The 24661-nt window shown below is 42.9% G+C and overlaps 1 long non-coding RNA gene across 1 annotated transcript in view; it reads right to left on the bottom strand.

The window, feature by feature from the left end:
* The window catches only part of LOC122215593, a 49190-nt gene that overhangs the window by 22824 nt on the left and 1705 nt on the right, over positions 1–24661 (bottom strand). Inside the window, exon 2 of the long non-coding RNA XR_006200469.1 lies at positions 24240–24330. This is a non-coding gene — a long non-coding RNA (uncharacterized LOC122215593). The remainder of the gene's footprint in view (positions 1–24239; positions 24331–24661) is intronic.

The raw sequence follows: 24661 nt of genomic DNA, 5'->3' as shown, positions 1-24661 counted from the left end.
TGGGTGGCTCAGTCGGTTAAGCATCCAACTTTGGCTCTGGTCATGATCTCGCAGTTCAGGAGTTTAAGCCCCACGTGTCTGCTGTCAACACGGAGCCCACTTCGGATCCTCTGTCTGTCTCTCTCTCTTTCTCTCTCTCTCTCTGCCCCTTGCCCATTCTCTCTCTCAAAAATAAATACACATTAAAAAAAATACACATAGGGGCGCCTGTGTGGCTCAGTCAGTTGAGCGTCCGACTTCAGCTCAGGTCATGATCTCATGGTTCATGGGTTCGAGCCCCACGTCGGGCTCTGCGCTGACACTCGGAGCCTGGAGCCTGCTTCAGATTCTGTGTCTCCCTCTCTCTCTGCCCCACCCCTGCTCGCACTCTGTCTCTCTCTTTCTCAAAAATAAATACACATTTAAAAAAATACACATAGGGGCGCCTGTGTGGCTCAGTCGGTTGAGCGTCCAACTTCAGCTCAGGTCATGATCTCGTGGTTCGTGGGTTCGAGCCCTGCGTCGGACTCTGTGCTGACACTCGGAGCCTGGAGCCTGCTTCAGATTCTGTGTCTCCCTCTCTCTCTCTGCCCTCCCCCGCTTGCACTCTGTCTCCCTCTCAAAAATAAACATTAAAAAAATTTTTTTTAAATACACATAATGTTTACCATCTCAACCATTTGTTTTAGGTAAACTCTACCCCCAACGTGGGGCTCCCACTCAGGACCCCAAGATCAAGAGTTTCATGCTCCACAAACTAAGCTAGCCAGGAGCCCCCCATCTCAACCATTTTCAATTGTACAGTTCAGTAGCACATTCACACTATTGTGCAATCACGACCACCATCTACTTCCAGAACCTTTTCATCTTCCTCCAATGAAACTCTGTTCCCATAAAATACCAACTGCCCATTTCCCCTCCTCTCAGACTCTGGCAACCACTCTTGTGCTTTCTGTCTCTGAGTCTGACTGCTCTAGGTACCTCACATAAGTGGAATCACTGTATTTGTCATTTTGCTTCTGGTTTATTTCACTTCACATTAATAATCTCCTCAAGATTCATTTTCATTTTAGCATGAGTCAGACTGTCCTTTTTAAAAAAAATCTTTTTTAAATGTTTATTTATTTTTGAGAGAGAGACAGAGTATGTACGAGCGGGGGAGGTGCAGAAGGAGGGAGACACAGAATCTAGTATATGTGCTGCCGAAGCGAGCACTGGAGACACAGAATCTAAAACAGGCTCCCGGCTCTGAGCTGTAAGCACAGAGCCTGATGCAGGGCTCGAACTCATAAACTGTGAGACCATGACCTAAACCAAAGTGGGATGCTTAACTGAGCCACCCAGTGCCTCAGAATGTCCTTTTTCAAGGCTGAATAACATTCCATTGTACGTGCAGAACCACACAGAACCATTTTGCTTATCTATTCATCTGTCCAAGGATGCTTGAGGTGTTTCCACCTTTTCACTATTGTGAATGTGGCTGCTATGAATGTGAGTACTGAGTAGGTTATTTTTACATATGTAGACAGCACCTACTATGTGCCAGGCACATTAAGCACTAGAGCTGTCAAAATGGAAAAATCACAGTTCTGATGCTAAAGGAGCTCACATGGTCATGGGGGAGACTGTCCAGAAACAAGACAGCTATGAGTAAGAGTTCAGTGTGACAGGATCACACAGTGACCCAAGGACATCGTAAGGGTAAGGGGATGAGGCAAGGATCCAGGAGAAAGTGTGAAATGGGGCATAAATCAGGCCAGGTTCAATCAGGAAAAGGAAACCACTGGTGCAAAAGCCTGAGGTCACAACTAAAGGGCCTGCAGCTCCTAAGAATGAGAAAAAGTCTGAGCTCTGGCTCTGTCCCCTACCAACCCAGTGACTCTAAAGAAGCAGAGGGAGGTTAAGGGAATTGTAAACACCACCCAAACACAAAGGATCCCATAGGGCCATGGCTGGGCTCCAGTGGATGAAGTGGGGAGGTATCAAGGGAAGGAGGTATAAACAGCAACCCAAAGCAAAACTCAGGTTCTGGGAGGGTTGGAAGTCTTGGCTCTTTATCTGGAGCCTCAGGGTAACCCTGAGATGAAAGGTAGAAACCACCCGAGCCCCTAAGTATCCCTCTAGTAACAGGGAAGGAAGTAGCACTTGAAAAAGAACTGTGCCAGGGTGGAGCTAAGACTAACAAGAGGCAAAGAAGAATCCAAGAATTTATCCATATTATTAATAACTACACGTTAACAATTTTGAAAACTTAGAGGTTTGTGGGTGGCTGTTAAGCATCTGACTCTTGATCTTGGCTCAGGTCGTGATCTCGCGGTCATAAGACTGAGCCCCACATCAGGCTCCATGCTGAGCATGGAGCCTATGTGAGATTCTCTCTCTCCCTCTCTCTCTCTCTGTGCCTCTCCCTTATGCACATGTTCTCTCTCAAAATAAATAAACATTGAAAAAAGACAATTTTGAAAACTTAAACAAACTGAACAAATTCCTGAAATAGCAGAGCCTTAGAAGTAACTCAGAATGAAATAAAAGAGCAAAACATTAAAAACAGGAAAAAAGAGGGATGCCTGGGTGGCTCAGTCAGTTGAGCATCTGACTCGTGATTTTGGTTCAGGCCATGATCCCAGGGCCTTGGGATCAAGCTCCACGTCCTGCTTCGTGCTGAGCATGGAGCCTGCTTAAGATTCTCTCTCTCTCCCTCTGCCCCTCACCTCCCCACACCCCCACCACTCATGTGCACACACTCTCTCTCTTAAATATAAAAATAAATCAATAAATAAAAATGTGAAAAAAAACAATAGCCAAATTATGGAAGCACAAGTACCCATCAATAATTGAATGGATTAAGAAGATGTGGTGTATATATATACAATGGAATATTATTCAGTCATAAGGAAGAAATCTTGCCATTTGCTATGCCATGAATGGAGCTCGAGAGTATATTACTAAGTGAAATAAGTCAGAGAAAAAACAAATACCATTGGTTTCCTCATATGTGGAATTTAAACGAAACAAAGGAGCGAAGGGGGAAAAATGAGAGACAAACCAAGAAACAGACTCTTAATTACAGAGAACAAACTGAAGGGAGGTGGGCAGGAGGATGGGTGAAATACGTAAAGGAGATTAAGAGTACACTGAACATGACGAGCACTGAATAATGTATAGAACTGTTGAATCACTATATTGTACACCTGAAACTAATATAACACTCTATTAACTATACTGAAATTAAAATTTTTGAAAATAAAAAAAAAAAAAAGGAAAAGAAAGCCAAAGTTTTCTTCTAAGTATTGGTGAATTTGAAGCAGTGGTTAAAAATCTTCCCACAGGGGGACCTTGCTGGCTTAGTCAGTAGAGCATGAGACCCTTGGTCTTGAGGTTGTGAGTTCAAACCCCACGTTGGGTGTAGAGATTACTTAAAAATAAAATCTTTAAAAAAATAAAATCTTTGGGGTGCCTAGGTGGCTCAGTCAGTTAAGCATCTGACTCTGGATTTCATCTCAGGTCATGATCTCAAGGTCATGGGATCAAGACCCTCGTCAGGCTCTGCGCTGGGCATGAAGCCTGCTTAAGATTCTCCCTCTCCCTCTCCTTCTGTCCCTTTCCTGCTCACACTCACTCTCTCAAGAAAAAATACTTATTAAAAAAAATTACAAAAATAAATAAAATAAAATCTTTCCACAAAGATGACACTGGGCCCAGATAATTTTATAGGGTATGAGCTACCAAACTTTCAAGGAACAGACCACCCTGAGCTTACACAGATTGTTTCAGCATCCCTATGATACCAAAAGCAGACAAAAATATTATCAGAAAAGGAAATAACACGTCAGTTGCATTCATGAATATAGATACAAAACTCTTATATAAATTATTAGCAAACCAAATCTAACAGTATATTTAAAAAAGGGAGGGGGAGGCCTGGGTGACTCAGTTGGCTAAGCATCTGACTTCGGCTTAGGTCATGATTGCGCAGTTCATGAGTTTGAGCCCCACGTCAGGCTCTGTACTGGAAGCTCAGAGCCTGGAGCCTGCTTTGAATTCTGTGTTTCACTTTCTCACTGCCCCTCCCCCACTTGTACTCTGTCTTTCTCTCAAAAATAAATAAAACATTTAAAGAAAAAAATTTTTTAAAGATAATAAATAATGACTTAGTTGGATTCGCCCCAGAAATTCAAGATGTTTTAATATTAGGAAAGTCATGAATGGGGGCACCTAGGTGGCTCAGTTGGTTGAGCATCTGGCTTTGGCTCAAGTCATGATCTCACAGTTTGTGGGTTCGGGCACAGTGTTGGGCTCTGTATTGACAGCTCAGAGCCTGGAGTCTGCATCGGCTTCTGTGTCTCCCTCTCTCTGCCCCTCTCCCACTTGTGGGCACGTGTGCGGGTGCACTCTCTCTCTCAAAAAAAATAAAGATTAAAAAATTAATAAATTAGGGGTGCTTGGGTGGCTCAGTCAGTTAAGCATCTGACTTCAGCTCAGGTCATGATCTCACAGTCTGTGGGTTTGAGCCCCACATTGGGTTCTGCGCTGACAGCTTGGAGCCTGGAGCCTGCTTCGAATTCTGTGTCTCCCTCTCTCTCTGCCCCTCCCCCACTCTCTCTCTCTCTCTCTCTCTCTCTCTCAAAAGTAAACATTAAAAAAAATCTTTTTAATAAATTAAATAAAATAAAAATGGGTAAAAGACATGAATAGATATTTCTCCAAAGAAGACAAATGGCCAGTAAGCAAATGCAAAGATGCTCAATATCATTAGGCATTAAGGAAATTAATGGCTATAATTTTAAAACCCCAGAAAATAACAAGTGTTGGGGAGAATGTAGAGAAATTAGAACACTCACACACTGTAGGAGGACATTTAAGATGGTGCAACTGCATAGGAAAATAGTCCAGCAGTTCCTCAAAAGGTTAAACCAAGTTACTATACGACTCAGCAGTTCTGCTCCTAGGTATATACCCAAGACAATGAAAACATACATCCATGCAAAACTTCTACACAAATGTTCATAGCAGCATTATTCAACACAGATAAAAAACAGACACAGTCCCGAAGTCCATCAACTGATGATGGGTAAGTAAATATGGTCTGTCCATGTACCAGGATGTTATTCAGCAATAAAAAGAATGAAGTTCTGATTCATGTTACAACATAGATACACCTCAAAAACACTATGCTAAGTCAAAAGTCCTTAACAAAAGACCACATATTGCATGATTCTATTTATATGAAATGTCACAAACTGGCAAATCTATACAGAATAAGGTGTATCAGTGTTGGCCTGTGGCTGGGGTGGGGAGGGCACAGATGGGGAGTGAAGTTGATTATGCTGATGGTTGCACAACTCTTTAAATATGTGAAAATTGGGGGCACCTCGGCGGCTCAGTCAGGATTGAGCATCCGACTCTTGATTTCACCTCAGGTCATGATCCCAGGGTTTTGGGACTGAGCCCCAAGTTGGGGCTCTGCTCTGGGTATGAAGCCTGCTTGGAGATTCTCTCTCTGAAATAAAAAAATTAATGGGGCGCCTGGGTGGCTCAGTCGGTTGGGCGTCCAACTTCGGCTCAGGTCATAATCTCATGGCCCGTGAGTTCGAGCCCCACGTCGGACTCTGTGCTGACCGCTCAGAGCCTGGAGCCTGTTTCAGATTCTGTGTCTCCCTCTCTGACCCTCTCCTGTTCATGCTCTGTCTCTCTCTCTCAAAAATAAATAAACGTTAAAAAAAAATTTTTTTTTTTAAAAAGTAGCTACTGAATTTCATTTATTAAAAAAATAAATAAAATAAAATAAAATAAAATAAAATAAAATAAAATAATTTAAAAATTTTTTTAATTTATTAAAAATGTTTTTAAAAAATTTAGTTTAAATATGTTAAAATTAACTGAATTGTACACTTTAAATGGGAGAATTTTATGGTATGTAAATTATGTAACAATAAAGCTGTTGAAATAGATAGTAACTGGGGCACCTGGGTGGCTCAGTCGGTTAAACGTCCAACTTCAGCTCAGGTCACGATCTCGTGGTCTGTGAGTTCGAGCCCTGCGTCGGGCTCTGGGCTGATGGCTCAGAGCCTGGAGGCTGCTTCAGATTCTGTGTCTCCCTCTCTCTCTCTGCCCCTCCCCCATTCATGCTCTGTCTCTCTCTGTCTCAAAAATAAATAAACGTTAAAAAAAATTAAAAAAAAAAAATAGATAGTAACTATTCCAAAAAAAAAAAATTCTCCTAAGGTTTTTGTAAGGTATTCTTTTCAAAGTCTAGTACATTTAAACTATTAGAACTTCTATTTCTTGGGGTGCCTTGGGTGACTCAGTCAATTGAGTGTCCAACTCTTGATCTCAGGGTCATGAGTTCAAGCCCCCACCGGTGCGAAAAACAAACAAAAAAACCCTTTATCTTCTGTAAATGTTTCTATTTCCTTCTATTCATATAAACCCCACTAGGTCTGATAAATCAATCAAAACATCCTTAAATTTCAGACATGTTACAATTTAACTTATTAACACACTACAAAGTAGGAAAATATTTCAGACTCCTACAGACACACTGAAACTTTCAGTTTTAGTTCTACAACCACAGCCATGTGCCAAAGTAAACCAAGAACACAAAAATCCACTGCCTCAATGAGCTGTTCTCCTTTCTTTCAAAGGCTTTTTTTTTTAATGTTTGTGTATTTTTGAGAGAGAGAGAGACATACAGACAGAGCATGAGTGGGGGATCGGCAGAGAGAGAGGGAGACAGAATCCAAAGCAGGCTCCAGGCTCTGAGCTGTCAGCACAGAGCCTGATGCAGGGCTCGAACTCATAAACCATGAGATCATGACCTGACCTCAAGTCAGAGGCTCAACCGACTGAGCCACCCAGGTGCCTGATGGGCTGTTCTCCTTTCGGTGCTTTCTTAATTCCTTCAACATTTTCTTAATTGACTTGAGCTTGCAAATAGGCAAGCAAACTACGAAAAAAGAAAATAGACTACTAACAAATGAGACTTTCCCACATCTCCCACTGGACAAAGAACAGACCCCCACTGTCTTATAAAGAGATGAACAAATAGGGGCACCTGGGTGGCTCAGTCAGTTAAGCGTCCGATTCTTGATTTTGGCTCAGTTCATTATCTCTCATGGTTGTGAGATCGAGTCCCAAGTCAGACTCTGCAGTGCCAACACGGAACCTGCTTAAGATTTTCTCTCCCTCTAGGGGCACCTGGATGGCTCAGTCGGTTAAGCGCCTGACTTTGGCTCAGGTCATGATATCTCACCATTTATGGGTTTGAGCCCTACAGTGGGCTCTGTGCTGACAGCTCAGAGCCTGGTGCCTGCTTCAGATTCTGTGTCTTCCTCTCTCTCTGACCCTCCCCTGCTCCTACCCTTCCTCTCTCTCTGACCCTCCCCTGCTATCTCAAAAATAAAGAAACATTAAAAAAATTTTTTTAATAAAATTAAAAAAAAAAAGATTCTCTCTCCCTCTCTCTGCCCCTCGCCCTCTCACACATAGGTGGTCTCTCTCAGAAAAAAGAGATCAACAAATAGACCATAAAACCAACTGTTAATTACTCCTGCCAACAATGGGAAATAGTTTGGACAAGAACTAAAACCAAAACACAGAGTCTGAAAACAAAACAAGAAGGGAAGAAAGGAGGGAGGGGAGGGAAGAAAGAAAAAGACAGAGTGGTGGTATGGGGGGGGGGGCAGGGAACAGTCAGTGATATAGTTTTATCGATGGTTAAAACCCATGAGACCTCCATCACAGACAACAGTGTAATTGGCTCTGGCAAGTTAAGTCCATTGAGCATCCCAATGGGATGTCCTCCAAAACTCCAGGTGTAATGTACAAGGAATTAGACATGACTCTCTGGCATTCTACAAAATACATGATCAGTACTCTTCAAAAGTGTCAAGGTTATCAGAAACAAATTGACAAATCTGGAAACAATCCAAATATCCTTCAAATGGTAAACAAAATGAAGTACATTTATCCAATGAATGCTATTCATCAATAAGAAGGAACCAACCACCTACCAATACACAACATGGGTCAATCTCAACAGCATTATGCTAAAAAAAAAAAAAAAAAAAGAAGAAGAAGTAGATTCAGAGGCCATATGGCAAAACTATAGGACAGGGGCAAGGAGTGGGAAGAGAGACTATATGGGGGCATGAGGGAATTCTGGAGGATGACGGAACCACTCTGAATCATGATTATGGTGGTGATCACATGGTTGTATATGTTACAACTCATTTTTTTAAAGGGTGAGTTTTTATATTAAAATGAAACAAAGAATATCTAACATATTATAAAAAAACATAATAGGAAAATGGGCAAAGCATATAAACAGGAGACTCACAAAAGGTAAACGTCAGCTAACAAGTAGAATAGAACGACCTCACTGGTGTTCAGAAAGCAAATCAGAAACAGGCCACTTTAAACTCATCAGATTGCCAAACATTAGAGCAAGACATAATACCAAACATTAGCAAAGATAGAGAGAGGGAGGCTCCTCATATACCAGGTGGTGGGGGGCAGGCTGGGGCACTCATGCAGGAGGACACCTGCCTGTACCTGGAAACAAGTAAACCCATCGGGGCTCAGCAACTCCACTGAGAAATGTGTGCCAAGACCCAGGAGGGGCAAGACAAGATGTCGCCTGAAGCAGCCTTGATGAGAGCAGGGTGCTGGGAGAACCTACGTGTCTGTCATGAGGAGAGTGGATAGTGAAACATGACGAGCACATGCTACACAACACCAGGCAGTATTACCGAGCAATGAACTAAATCAACATTCACGCATCAACATGGGTAGATATTAAAAATGCTGTGGGGGGTGGGGGGAGGACAGAATGAGAGCTACTGTCCAATAACTTTAGCATAATATATTTTTTAAGATCTTTTCTTTTATTATTATTTTTTAAATTTACATCTAAGTTAGTTAGCATATAGTGCAACGATGATTTCAGGAGTAGATTTTTAATGCCTCTTACCCATTTAGCCCATCCCCCCTCCCATATCCCCTCCAGTAACCCCCTGTTCTCCATATTTAAGAGTCTCTTATGTTTCGTCCCCCTCCTTGTTTTTATATTATTTTTGCTTCCCTTCCCTTATGTTCATCTGTTTTGTATCTTAAAGTCCTCATATGAGTGAAATCATATGATATTTGTCTTTCTCTGACTAATCTCACTTAGCATAACACCCTCTAGTTCCATCCACATAGTTGCAAATGGCAGGATTTCATTCTTTTTGATTGCCGAGTAATCCTCCATTGTATATATACACCACATCTTCTTTATCCATTCATCCATCGATGGACATTTGGGCTCTTTCCATACTTTAGCTTTTCCGATAGTGCTGCTATGAACATTAGGGTGCATGTGCCCCTTCAAAACAGCATACCCATATCCCTTGGGTAAATACCTAGTAGTACAATTGCTGGGTCATAGGGTAGTTCTATTTTTAATTTTTTGAGGAATCGCCAGACTGTTTTCCAGAGTGGCTGTACCAGTTTGCATTCCCACCAGCAATGCAAATGAAATCCTCTCTCTCTGCATCCTCGCCAACATCTATTGTTGTTGCCTGAGTTGTTAATGTTAGCCATTTTGACAGGTGTGAGGTGGTATCTCATTGTGGTTTTGATTTGTATTTCCCAGATGATGAGTGATGAGCATTTTTTCATGTGTTGGTTGGCCATCTAGATGTCCTCTTTGGAGAAGTGTCTATTCATGTCTTTTGACCATTTCTTCACTGGATTATTTGGTCTTGGGGTATTGAGTTTGATAAGTTCTTTATAGATTTTGGGTACCAACCCTTTATCTGATACGTCCTTCGCAAATATCTTCTCTTATTCCATTGGTTGCCTTTTAGTTTTGCTGATTGTTTCCTTCGCTGTGCAAAAGCTTTTTATTTTGATGAGGTCCCAATAGTTCAGTTTTGCTTTTGTTTCCCTTGCGTGAACTCGTAAGCTGTGAGATCATGACCTGAGCCAAAGTCAGATGCTCAACTGACTGAGCCATCCGGGCACCCCACAATTTTATTTATTTATTTTTACTAATTTATTTTCAAGTTAGTTAACACACAGTATAGACTTTTTTTTTTTTAAGTAATCTCGACATCCAATGTGGGGCTCGAACTCACAACCTCGAGATCAAGAGTCACACACTCCATCGACAGAGCCAGCCAGGCACCCCTTACATGAAATATTAAACCATGCAAGGGGTTTTAAAACCAGCATAGGATTGTTCAAGGGACTGTTCATACATTATTCAAGGATCCAAAGAAAACATTTTAGACTGGATTTATATAGTAGGGGAGGGGCACAGGAGTGGGCACTAGGAGATCAACAGGAGACTGGGTGCCGGACACCAACAAGCATCTATTCCAAGCCTGTTACAGGAAGTGCCAGGTGCTGGGCAACTCTACGGTGCAGAAAGCAGGGCACCACGGGCCAAGGGAGACAATAACAACAAAAACAGTCATTACAAACTCAAGTAAGCGGGATGTAGGAAACTTAACATGGGTAAGAGGGGCAGGAGACCAGTCCAGAGTGATCAGGGACAGCCTTCCTGAGGAGGTGACGCTTAAGCTGAAATCAGGAGAAATAGCAAGGGTGAAAAAACAAACAAAACCCACTAAGTGGACACGAACATGGCACAAGGTGGAGTGAGTGACACTGAGACTGGTGGGAGATAAGAAGTAGGCAGGGGCCAAGTGATGCCTTGAGAGCCCTGTAGACCCTGGGGAGTCTGGGCAGGACTCTAAAGTGCTGTGGAAACCACCTGAAGGTTTCAGGCAGGGACAAGTGTTTACGGAGCACTTACTATGGGGCTATGTGCCAAGCCCTGTGTTATACATGGATAATCACGTTTTATTCTATACAACTCCCCCCAAAAGAGAGGTTGTTATTAACCCAATTCACACCCTAAGGAAACTGAGACAGGAAAAGGTTAAATTACCTATTTGGGGCAAGGTCATATAACTAGAGAAAGACCCACACTCAATCACTGTTATAGGATGTTGTTCAATAAAATAATAACCTATACTTAATGAGCAATTGCAATGCACCAGGCAATCTGATGCGAGGGCCCCTGCGCTTCCTATGCCACTGACCAAGAAAGGGATCTTTTTAAGAATTCCTCTGGCTGTAAAATCATATGGGAAAATCCCAGTCCCTCTCTGTGCCTCAGTGTCCTCATGCATAAAATGGAAAGGCTGGACTTCTATCACGGAACATGACAGCTAACAGGGTCTTCAGTATCCCAGCTGTGGACCAGAGAAGGGCAGTGGCAAGCACAAGGTCACTCAGCTGATTCAGACAGAATACTTAGAATGTCCAGCTCAGTCTGCTTTCCTGATGTCAGCTGCCTCTTGAGGCCCCCTAAAGTCCCTCCAATTCTAAGATGTTAGGATCCCACCTTCAGGTGCCAGCAACCCAGGCCCACGGAGCCCTTGAGAGCATCTGGCTGGCTCTTGGGCACCCAGGCTGAACAATCCTTTCTGAAGAGCTAACACAGAAGGCAGCAGTAACCAGAGGCAACCAAAAGGGATATCACCCAAATGACCTTCCCCCTCACCACACCCCTGCCTCACCCTCACATACAGCCACCGAGCTGCTTGGGCAGACCACTGGTCTCCGTTTCCACCACATCTGCCAAATAAATGAAAACAGAACCAGCCTCATCAGTCATTGTGAAGCTGGCAGTTACTTTACATAATCACCTAACGTGGGACCTAACTCTATTAACTTGTAGAAATTACCAGCATCTCTCCCCTGGCTAGAAATTAACTTCCCAGAAGGGTTAAGATAGACTTTCCCTGGAACTTGGTCTTATCTTCATCCCCAGAACACTTACAGAAGGCCTACTGTGTGTACAAAATCCTGTAGAGTGGATTGGGGGTAGGGGGGTGGGGGGTCATGCTAGAACCTTATTTATGTATCAAAATAAATCTGAGGAAATAAATGTATAGAAACCAAACATTAAAACAATGCATATAATTCTTCCCCCATGCCCCCCCCCCTTTTACAAATGAGGCTCTGGGGGACCGAGATCATCCTGAATAGGAACCAAAGGTAAGACCTGAGGTTAAGTTATGGTGCTAATAGCTGAATGTAACCTGTTTATTGGCTTATAAGATACACAAGTACATACGATGCATCCTGACTTTACTTGGAAAGGTTCTGGGAAAACCATTTTGAGGTCAGAGGTAACACAGTAGAGTAGTCAGGAGAACAAAATTAGGTTGCAATCCTGGTTCTGCCATTTATTAGCTGTATGAACTCGAGCATGTTATTGAATATTTCTGAGGCTCAATTTCTCAGCTATAAAATGGAGATAATAACTTGCACGTGAAAGAGTTGTTACAAGGATTAAATAAGTTTATAAAGTACGTAGGACAGTACCTGGTACATAGAAAGCTCTATTTTTTTAAAGTTATTACACAAAATGAATTTTAAAATACACATATTGAATGTGACTTTAAAGTGGTTTTATAGGAAAAAACACTGGTTATACGAATACAGTTCAGAGGATTCTCTCAGCAATACCGAAGATCTGCAAAGGACAGAAATTCCAAAAGCCGGGGCACCTGGGTGGCTCAGGCAGTTAAGCATCTGACTTCAGCTCAGGTCAAGAGCTCATAGTTCATGAGTTCGAGCCCCATGTCGGGCTCCCTGCTGTCAGCGTGGAGTCTGCTTCAGATCCTCTGTCTCCCTCTCTCTCTGCCTCTCCCCCACTCACACTCTCTTCTAAAAATTAAGAAATAAACATGTTTTTAAAATCCCAGCGCACCTGGGTGGCTCGGTCAGTTAAGTGTCCAACTTCAGCTTAGGTCATCATCTCATGGTTTATGGGTTCAAGCCCCATGTTGGGCTCTGTGCTGACAGCTCAGGCCCTGGAATTTGCTTTTAGATTCTGTCTCCCTGTCCCTCTGCCCCTCCCCAGCCCCAGCTTGTGCTCTGTCTCTGTCTTGCTCTCTCAAAAATAAACGTTAAAAAATTTTTTTTTACTATACAGTTTTTTTTTAGTGTTTATTTACTTTTGAGAGAGAGAGAGAGCACTAGCGGGGAAAAGGCAGAGAAAGAGGGAGACACAGAGGCAGGCTCCAGGCTCTGAACTGTCAGCACAGAGCCCAATATGGGGCTCCAACCCACAAACTGTGAGATCATGACCTGAGCCAAAGTCAGAGGCTTAACTGACCGAGCCACCCAGGTGCCCCCGCCCCCCAAATTTTTTTAATAAAATAAAAAATAAAATTTTTAAATCCCAAAAACTAAGAAAAAATGCCATCAATGAATAGTGATACATTGTAAAAAAATACACTATTCCATATGTACAATGGTGCAAAAGGGAATACAAGGACTGCATCCAAGTGAATAAAAGCAAGCCATAATGCAAAAATGTACTGAAGGAACTGCTACCTGGTACCTATGCAAAAGTAAACAGATCAGCAAAATCTGGCACAAAGCTGCAAAACCCATCCTTGCTGGATGTTGTGTGTTGTCACACATCCCACCAGGGGTCGCCCAAGGTCATCCAGAGAATTTGGGACAGAGAATTCAACTCCCAGCCCAATATGCTTCCTGGGATGCCAGCTGCCTATAAACCTGCCAAGTGCCTCCCTTACTAAGATGCGCATGGGGCTGGTGGTGGCCCCAGGCCCACTGAACCCTCAGGAGCTTCTTTAGTGTAGGGTGACCAGGAGCCACACTTTGCAGCACCTCCTCCCGTGGACAACACAGGCACATTACATGGCAGCAGGAAAAAATTACAAAGGGGAAAGGGGGGCAAATAGGTTATTATTTTCCCCATTTTACAAGTGAGGAAATTGAGGCTGAAAAGGTTAAGCAAACTGCCCTGGGTCACACTGTTACAGAACTTCAGAACCAGAATTCACACCCAGGTGGGTCAGACCCTTGTCACTTGGTTACTAATCCCCCACCCTTTGATGGACTTGGGAGAAGAGACAAATCCAAAAGGAGACTGTATGAAGGAGGGGTCATGAAGGGATGGCTACTGCCTCCCCCAAGGTCACTCTGTGCCTTCCCTAACTTGTCCAAGAAGACTGAGCCATGAGCCATGACACTGGAGGATGGGGTCAAGGCCTTTTCTCGGCTTCCCATCCTAACGGAATCCCAGAGCTGCAGGGTAAGTTTATTTACCCCGCCAGGGCCCCCGACAACTCCAAAGGCTCATCTTTAGTGCTCAAGGACTCAATTTCCTCCCCCCAGGTCTCCTGGGTTTCCTGGCTTCTCCTCAAACCCTGTCAATTCTACATTAGAACCGTACTCAAGTCCCTACACTGTCCACTGCTCCCATCCTGGCCTGTAGCCCCCTTCTCAGGACTCTGGACATCATGTGGACAACTCTGTCTTTTGTTCTCATTTTTAAGAACTGAAGTAAAATTTACATATAGAAAAATGCATACATTTCAAGCGTACCATTTCACAAACTGCCCCAGTCTCTTAACCAGCCTTCCTGATTCTCCCCGACCTACCTGTCATCCATCCTCCACAGGGCAGTTTAGGGTTGTTCTTTCCAGGTATATCTAACCATGTCACTGCCCTGGCCAAAAACCTCAAGCAGCTTACCCTGCTCTAAGGATAGAGACCCACAAAAACAGAATAGAAACACTCCTTGCCTTTGAAAGGGAAAAATATAATGCCAGGTATAAACCCACCCTTAAGAAAGCAATTCACTTCAGTTAAAAAGAAACTGTTAGGCACAAGGTACATGGGCCTTAAAGGATTTTGTTTATCCAGATCTTAAACTGTAAAATGTCTCCATCTGGGATGATGAGAAAGTAAATTTACAACCCAGTGAACAAAGAGCACAGTTTAACTGTGTATGTAAGCTGCTGGTCAGCTTAAATTTAACATATGAGTAAATTTAACCATTTGTTGCATGTTTCCCTTTATTATTGCTTTGTCTGTGTCCCATTATCTTCCCTTTTTAATAAAATATACCCACTTTAAGTGCAAAATGAAACTAATGTTGGCAAGCATGTCTTTACTCCCCTTTTTGGTCCAGCCCTTCTCCCCACCTCATAGTCCTCATCGGTCTACCATTGATCTACTTCTTATAGATTCCTTTCTCTTTTCTAGAGTTTTATATGACCTCTTCATATAATATTCACTTTTGTGTCTGGCTTCTTTCACTTGGCCTATTTGTGAGATTCATTCCTGTGAATGCATGTATCTGTAGTTCTTTTTCTCTGGTGAGTATAACACAATTTCTTTTTCTTTCACCGGCTTATGCCTATTTGGGAAGCTTACAGTTGGGGTCTACTATGAATAAGGCAGCTGTGAACATTCATGTACAAGTTTTTGTGTGGACATATACTTTGTTCTCCACCAAAAAATGACAGGTTTCTCTGGTGCTTTCTGCTACTTCAAGCAAAAATTAAGTATTCTCTTGGTACTGATTTGATTTACTATAGAAGCCTGTCTTTCCCATAGGAAACACACACGTACACACATACACACACACAATGATTTGTGAAACACAGAACAGAAAATTGTAGGAAGTGATAAAATGTAACTAGTGAAGATTTTTTTGGTGCAGCTTTCCCTTACTATTTGCCAAGCATTAGGAAGAGCATAGTAGAAGCATTTCGTTATTGGGGCACCTGGATGGCTCAGTCAGTTGGGCGTCTGACTTCAGCTCAGGTCATGATCTCATGGCTCATGAGTTGGAGCCCCATGTCAGGCTCTGTGCTGACAGCTCAGAGCCTGGAGCCTGCTTTGGATTCTGTGTACTCCTCTCTCTCTCTCTCTCTCTCTCTCTCTCTCTGCCCTCCCCTGCTCACACTCTTTCTCTCCTTCAAAAATAAATATTTAAAAAATTTAAAAAAAAAAAGAAGAAGAAGCATTTTGGCACTTATCTCTCACGGTAGCCTTGTAAGGGGTTAGTGCTGTTACTCCCATTTCCCATATGGGAAGTGAGGCTCAGGGAGGGGAAGGGAATGACCCAAAGTACACCCAGCAAGGGTCCACCAGGACCAGGGTGCATCCCAGGCCAGGGCTTGAGCACTGCCTCCACCACTTGCTATAGGCTCTCCTTGGGCCTCAGTTTGATGATTCTCTCAGCATCACAGATCTCCAAGACTCTTCTAGAAAGTCCTGGCATCAAATAATCTGCACTCACAAATAATCAAAATGCCCAGGAAATGCCAACATTTCACCCACCCACAGCAGCAAGTCAGGACAATAAACCTAGCACTCGGAGCCGGGTGGGAAGTTTTCTTATCTAACTATTAAGTTAGTCTGGGTTTAGGGAAATCCCTTGAGGAGCTTGACCAAGTAGACAGAGCCTGACCCTTGAGAAGCCAAAGAAGTAAAGACAACAAAAGCAGCCATTAAATGGCTCTACAGAAGGCAGAGGGAAACATCTGTATTTTAAAATATATATATTGAACGTGACCTTAAAGTGATTTTATAGGAAAAAACACTTCGGTTATATGAATACAGTTCAGAGAATTCTCCTGGGAATATTCAAGCTCTGCAAAGGACAAAAATCCCAAAAGCCAGCACAGCTGGTTCAGTCAGTTAAGCATCCAACCCTTGATCTTAGCTCAGGTCTTGATCTCTGGGTTGTGAGTTCAAGCTTTATGCTGGGCTCCACACTGGTATAGAACCTACTTTAAAAAAAAAAAAAAAAAAAAAAAAAAGTGGGCGTGCTTGGGTGGCTTTGGCAGTTAAGCATCCAACCTCGGCTCAGGTCATGATCCCATGGTTCATGGGTTTGAGCCCTGCATCGGGCTCTATGCTGACAGGTCAGAGCCCGGAGCCTGCTTCGGATTCTGTCTCCCTCTCTTTCTCTCTGCCCCTCCCCCGCTCACACCCTGTGTGTGTGTGTGTGTGTGTGTGTGTGTGTGTGTGTCTCTCTCTCTCTCTCAAAACAAATAAAAACGTTAAAAAAATTTTTTTAAATAAATAACCTTAAAAAAAGGCTCAGAAATCAGTGCTACCTCTAGAAAGGGGCATAAAAGTGAGGTTGGGAGGGTTTCTTTAGGAAGATTGGTAGAAGAGGGTTTAAAAAGCATCTTAAAAAATCAAAACACAGACTTCTAGATCCCCTCCCTACACTCTCCACCCCGTCCCCTCATGCTGCAACCTAAACCCTGGCAGATCAGAATTTATTTTGGGGCACCTGGGTGGCGCAGTCAGTTGATCCTGACCCTTGATTTCAGCTCAGGTCATGATCTCACAGTTCGTGGTTTTGAACCCCCCTACCAGGCTCCGTGCTGACAGCAGGGAGTCTGCTTGGGATTCTCTGTCTCCCTCTCTCTCTGCCCCTCTCCTGCTTCCCTTCTCTCTCTCTCTCTCTCTCTCTCTCTCTCTCTCAAACTAAATAAACTTGGGGCACCTGAGTGGCTCAGTAGGTTAAGCATCCCACTCTTGATTTTGGCTCAGGTCGTGATTTCACGGTTTGGGAGTTTGAGCCCCATGACAATCCTGCTTGGGATTCTCTCTCTCTCTCCCTCTCTCTCTGCCCCTTCCCCACTTGTGCATGTGTGCGCGCGCTCTCTCTCTCTCAGTCAATAAATAAATAAACTTTAAAAAACCAATAAATTTTTAAAAATGTATTTTTAGGAGAGAATAGAAGAAGATCCCTGGACAGGTGGACACGAGGCACAGGAGTCAGAGAGGCACCAGCAACAGAGGGATTATACAAAAATCTATGTGTTAACTATTGAGGATGTCCAGACCCTCAGCCATCTTCCCCCACTCAGCTCTGGGAACACTGCCAGAGAAGCACTAAGCTCATGGTACTAAGTGGGGAGACCTGCCCCTGGGCTTCCATGCCCGACTCAACTCCCAGAACTCCCAGCAAAATGGGAAAAATGGACTCCTATGAGGGTATTTCATCAAGAAATTCCAGTCCACAAAGGATGAGAGGAGATTCTAGAATTTTCTAAAGAAGAAAAAGTAGGTCACATACACAGAATCAGTGAGTATTCAAAATGACTTGGGACTTCCCAACTGCAATACTGAAAGCTGAGAGACAGCACAGTAATGCCTTCAAAACCTGATGAAGCTTCTGGATACATACCCAAAATAATTGTAAACAGGGACTTGAACGGATATTTGTATACCACGTTCATAGCAGCATTATTCACAATAGCCAAAAGGTAGAAAGAACCTGAGCATCTATTGATGGATGAATAAACAAAATGTGGTCTGTCCACACAAGGGGATAAGAGGTAATTCCTGAAAAGAACCAGGAAGCTCTTCAAGTAAAAAGAGAGAAAGGTCTAAAATATGCTCTTAAGTGAAAAAGGCAAAGTGAAGAACAGAGTGCATGAAGTATCATTCACTTAATGACCTCTTTTAAAAGTTTTATTTCAGGGGCACCTGGGTGGCTCAGTCAGTTAAGCGTCCAACTCCTAGTTTTGGCTCAGGTCATGATCTCACAGTTCCTGAGTTCAAAGCCCACATCAGTCTCTGTGCTTGTGGTGCCAAGCCTGCTTGGGATTCTCTCTCTCCCCTTCTCTGCCCCCCACCCCCTCAGCCACCACCACCAGAACCATGCACCCTCTCTAAATAAATAAATAAACTTTAAAAAAAAAAAAAAGGAAGGTTTTATTTCAGTGTCAAAATCAGGGTAAAGTGCAAGAAATTTCATTTTCCAAAAGGCCAGGAGGGACAAATTATACCCAGATCTTCTGAAGAGATAAGTCTCAATCCTGCCAAGATATTCATCCTGAGGACTGAAGGCTCATCTGTGTTTTGTGGGACCTGAAACTTACATAATTTGGGGGAGGCCTTCACTAAGAAAAAGAATGTAAAATTAAATACACAATATTTGGGTAAAATGTGAATAACTCTTCAAAAATGAGAAAAAAATATAGCAAACTACAAAGTTTTTAAAAACTAACAAATATCACAAACATCACAAAATCCAGAAAAATAACACTGTATTTTTATTAACTGCCTGAAATACCTCTGTAAGTCATTTTTCCTACTTTTTGGGCCATATTCTCTGATGGTCCTTCATATGAGAAGGGTTTTGTAATACCACATTATAGAGAGAAAATAAAGATGACTCAGTCTTTCTCCTAACATGTTCATTTATAACTGTATACATTGCGTTTTCAAGTACATTCTTGGCAGAAGGAAACTTCCATTTTTAATAAGTGTTGGTAAGAATGGAGTCCTTTGCTTCTATTTTTACAGTCTTTGTGACTGGAAGAATTTTCCATAGACCAGCTTCTGACTCCAGATGTTTCAAACCTTGCTTATCTTCCTTATGCACTTCTGGTGCAGATGCTGTGGGACACCTGTCTACAGGGATACTACCTCTGTTCCTGCAACCTTGTGTCATGACAGCTTTTGCTATACCAGGACATGTGTGAACCACTAATGGAGGTGACTGCAAACCACACAAACCAATAAACCCAAACTAAGTGCATTCAAACTCAACCTTCAGCCAGATCCAAAAAACAGCCAAGACTAACACATGGTCACTTAACAGGAGAACAGTGAGGAGGGAAGTCATCCTGGAATAAGACAGTGGTCTTAACTGATTACAGTGAAAACTGCTTAATTTTGTACATTTTATAGAAATATATGACCCCTTCCAGGACCTTGGAAGAGAAAAGAGCAAGTAAGGGTCCTTAAGGCGTAAGAGTCATTATCTCAATTCAAAGGCTTTCCTTCCCTGGCCAAAATCTGTCTTTACCTCCTCCACAGTAGTAGCCTCAAGATACCTCCTCCATGATGATACCATGACACACAGTATAAGAACTCACTGCCGAGGCGCCTGGGTGGCTCAGTCAGTTGAGCATCCGACTTCAGCTCAGGTCATGATCTCATGGTTTGTGGGTTTGAGCCCTGCATTGACTCTCTGCTGTCAGCACAAAGCCCGGTCTGTGCTTTGGATCCTCTGTCCCCCTCTCTCTCTGCCCCTCCCCTGCTCACACTCTCACTCTCAAAAATAAAAAAGAACTCACTGCCTTGGAAAAGGTGACATCACACATCCAAGAAGACAGGAGAGAGAATAAGAAATGTATGCCATTTAGAAAAAAAAAGTTATGGGGATTCTAAGCCTCACACTGTAAACCAAAATAAATTCCAGGTGCAGTAAAGGGTTAAATATTAAAAATTAAGCCTTCAAGGGGCGCCTGGGTGGCTCAGTCAGTTAAGCGTCCGACTTCGGCTCAGGTCATGATCTCGCGGTCTGTGGGTTCGAGCCCCGCATCGGGCTCTGTGCTGACAGCTCAGAGCCTGGAGCCTGCTTCAGATTCTGTGTCTCCCTCTCTCTCTGACCCTCCCCCATTCATGCTCTGTCTCTCTCTGTCTCAAAAATAAATAAACATTAAAAAAATTAAAAAAAAAAAATTAAGCCTTCAAGGAACAAAACCAAAAAGTATAAGTGAGTACCTTTTGATCATCAATACTCTTTCTTAGCCCAAAAGCAATGAACAACATCACAAAGACTGACATTTGACCAAGTGAAAAGTTTAAACATAAACAAGCAAAACGGGCACCTGGCTGGTTCAGTCAGTACAGCATGTGACTCCTGATCTCAGGGTCGTGAGTTTGAGCCTCACGTTGGGCATAGAGTTTACTTAAAAAATAAATAAATAGGGGCGCCTGGGTGGCTTGGTCAGTTAAGCGTCCGACTTCGGCTCAGGTCATGATCTCATGGTCCATGAGTTTGAGCCCCGCGTCGGGCTCTGTGCTGACCACTCAGAACCTGCAGCCTGTTTCCGATTCTGTGTCTCCCTCTCTCTCTGCCCCTCCCCTGTTCATGCTCTGTCTCTCTCTGTCTCAAAAATAAATAAACGTTAAAAAAATTTAAAAAAATAAATAAAATAAATAAATAAATAAATAAATAAATAAATGCACCACTTGAGTGGCTAAGGCGGTTGAGCGTCCGACTCTTGCTTTCATCTCAGGTCTTGATCTCAGGGTTGTGAGTTCAAACCCCATGTTGGGCGTAAAGCCTACTTACAATAAATAAATAATTATTTTTAAAAAATAAAATAAAACTGGGGCTCCTGGGTGGTTCAGTCGGTTAAGCATCCGACTTCAACTCAGGTCATGATCTCACAGCTCGGGAGTTTGAGCCCCACGTCGGGCTCTGTGCTGACAGCTCAGAGCCTGGAGCCTGTTTCAGATTCTGTGTCTCCATCTCTCTCTGCCCCTCCCCTGCTTATGCTCTCTCTCTCTCTCAAAAATGAATAAACATTTAAAAAAAATTTATTTTAATACATAAAACAAAACCAACTCAGCTGAGAAACATGTAAGGCAAACAATAATCTTGGGGAGAAGAAAAGCCTACCTGCAACAAATGTAAACAAGGGTTAAGCATTCTTCCTACTGAAAAGAGCTTGAAAGTCAGAAACAAACTCAAGACTTCAAAAGATGTGCAGATAATACACAGGTGACAAATGCCCAACATTTATGAAATATTAAGATCTTCAATCTCACAAATAATAAAAAATGCAGATATTTTTAAAGAACCAAAAGCTATTCTTCAGCCAACAAACGGGCAAAGATTCACACAAAATCACTAACACCTCCTGTGTCTCAGGACCTGGGTGAACAAGCACTCAGTCACTAAAAACACTGCCATGGAGAGTATTTCGGGTTTATGCCACAAAAATATCCATTCTTACTCTTTGTCCCAGTAATTCCACTTTAGAGAATCTATTTCAGGAAATTCAAAATTGCAAAGATATTTATGTATGAAATGTTAATTGCAACCCTGTCGAAACTGGGGGGAGAATGTAAATAAGAGGGAAGAGAGAAAACACCTCTTAGGATGTGTATTTGCATGCGATTACATGAACAGGAACGTGGAGAAAGGCAAGTAAGAATACATACCTGTTAGTACTGCTGATGCTGGAAAGTGGGAATGAAGGGGGAGGTTATTCACTTTTTCTCTATATGCCTCTGCATTGATTAATTTGCTCTAATTAACACAGTATATTGCTTTTGTAATTAAAAATATACTCCAGGAGAAGAAAATTCCCACATATAAAAAGATGAAACCTTGCCAAATGAATGTTATCACCATCTATCCTATCACACCAACCCTAATAAAAGAAATGAAGAAAAATACAGTCATTAAGTCTCCCAAGTCCCACAACAGCCAACTCTGACTGGCTGACTTCTATAGCCATGACTGGAAGTACCACAGCCAGCAGCTCACAGGTAGGATAGACTGCCAGAAAATCAAAAGGGATTTTCCTAATCCCCAAATTAAAACCACAACACTCATTACTTAATCTTTGTCTAGAAGCCAGAGGGCATCAAGAGAAGAGACTGTGGTATGCCTACATGCAGGTCACTGCCACATCCAGGCCACCACCAACATCCCTGCGTTCAAATGCAACAACTTCGGCCCATCTGAAATATCGCTGTGATGCAAACTGTTTGCACAGGAAGACAATCAGATAATGAAGCATGACTAGAACAAAGCTTAGCCTGGCTATTTAAGAAAGCCATGCAGATATATACAACTTTTAGGTAATATTCCCCAGTACTTAAACCAGCAAAGATAAAAACAGAGGCGCCTGTGTGCTCAGTCAGTTAAGCATCCGTCTCTTAGTTTCAGCTCAGGTCACAATCTCACGGTTGGTAAGATCCAGCCCTGCATCAGCCTCTGCACTAACACTGGGGAGCCTGCTTGGGACTCTCTCCCTCTCTTTCCCTCTCTCTCTCCCTCAAAATAAAAAAATAAACTTAAAAAAAAAGATGAAAATAAAAGAGTGGTGGGCAAACAAGCATTTATATATATGTTGCTTTCAAAAATCATTTAAACCATATATGGGAGAATGCCAAAGAAGGAAGAGACCTTTAGGATTGTCATGTCCAACCCTCTCATTTCTCAGATGAAGAAGCTGGAACTCAGATTGTCAAATGCCACACAGCCACTAGAGACAGAGCTAAGACACTGATAATGGTATCTGCTCTTCTATACGCACTGAAAGTAATTCACAAAGGGCTTTCCCAACCATTATTTTCTCTGAGCCTCACCAAAGCTGCATGATTCCACAGAAGGGAAAACTGAGGCTCACAGGGTATGGATGATATGCCTACATCACCTGGCTAGTAGCTCCAAATCCCAAACCCCATACCCTTTCTACTAGCCGGCACTGTTGCCCAAACCTTTCCTGACAGCCTAGGCAGTGGGTTCCCCAGCTTTAAGCACACAGCCTGTCAAGCACTTAGCACTCAAAAATTAGGTGAATGAATACCCAAAACTAGGAGAAAGCTATGCAAATCGTGGTTGATCAACAAAATACAAAAAAAAAAAAACAAAACAAAAAAAAATACAAGTCTTTTTAAAAAGGAAGATGCTGGTAAGCTGAAGCCCAAATTAGACGAAGAGTTGCTGAACCTCACATGAGAGCCACAAATCTCCTAGCCCTCAGAGACAGGTCTCCACCAATTTGGCCTCAATTACTCAGAGCTGTTTCACCTGACCACCCTACCTCCAATCACTTCCTATCTCTTCTCAGCCAGTCTCAGGAACCTGCAGGGCTCCCTACTGCCCACAATGCCAAATCTAAATTCTGTGCCCCTTGGCCTTCAAGGCCCTACCAGCTGACCAATTCCACTGTTTCCTGAATTACTCACTGACCCTGGCCTTTTCGGGATTCTTTCCCTCCACCCCACAGAACCCCATCTCCTTTATGCTGCCAGATCTAGCCTTGACTCCCTTTGACTCCCTTTGACTCCAGGTGAAAATTGGTCCCTTTCCCCACTTCCTTCAACCCCAGGCATAAAGGACAACGTGGACTTACAGGACATTCATTTGAACCTATGTGATAACCAACTTCACTAGAAATAGGTATAATGAACAGGGAGCCCCATCAATAGCAGTCTCTCATTTGGGTTTTCCAGTATAGCAGCAGTTGCTTTATGTAACCTATCCAGTCCCTTTTCTGGCCTGAGGGGTCTTGAGTTCCTGGAGCTCTTCCTAAAATGGCCCACTGGAGGCAACCAGGGGAGCACAGGCACTGATGCCAAACCTACCTGTCCTTCCCATCCAGACCCCACCCCAGATCTGTCCCAGGAGTCAGGACTCCAGCTTCATTATCAGGCAAGTCCCTTCTTCTCTCAGGGACCCAGTTTTTTTTCATATGTGAAAAGGGGAGAGGGGGTAGCAAAACTGAAGAGGAAAATGACATAAGAATAACTGCCCAGTTATTAAAGGCTTTCCCATAAAAGTTACCAAGTATATCCAAAGTCCCTTCTTGCTGGGATACTGCAAACTGTCATAACACATACACCTTGGCCATCCCCTAGGTTAGTGTGCACAGACTTACCCCATTACAACATCCCAGAGTTGCTGTGAAGCAGTCAGCTCCTGGTGAAGGGCATGTAGTTGTTTGGAGTCTTCCACCAGAATGAACACTGCTGCAAAGAACAATCTCATATAAGCATTTATCTTTGTTCTGGGATTATTTCTCGAGATAGATTCCTGGAAATTCGCTTACTGGATTAGAAGATGTATGCATCTTAAATTCTGATACTAGTTGAAAAACATGTGGTAATTCTCAAATTCCACTGGGTATTTAGGCTTCACCTGGGGAAATCTGTTTACAAGATGCCATCGTGACACACAACCAGCCTCCTTTTACCTCCCAGCCCTTCCCCTCTGCCTCCAGGAAGTCTGGGGAGGGGCTCCTCAAGCTGCTTCATTATCCAGTTTCCAGGTGGCCCTGCTGCAGGAGGAAGGAACTGCTGC

This window comes from Panthera leo, chromosome A3 (assembly GCF_018350215.1).
Source record: "Panthera leo isolate Ple1 chromosome A3, P.leo_Ple1_pat1.1, whole genome shotgun sequence".
NCBI lineage: Eukaryota > Metazoa > Chordata > Mammalia > Carnivora > Felidae > Panthera > Panthera leo.
Note: the sequence above shows the minus strand (reverse complement) of the source record. Positions and strands in the feature narration are given on the sequence as shown.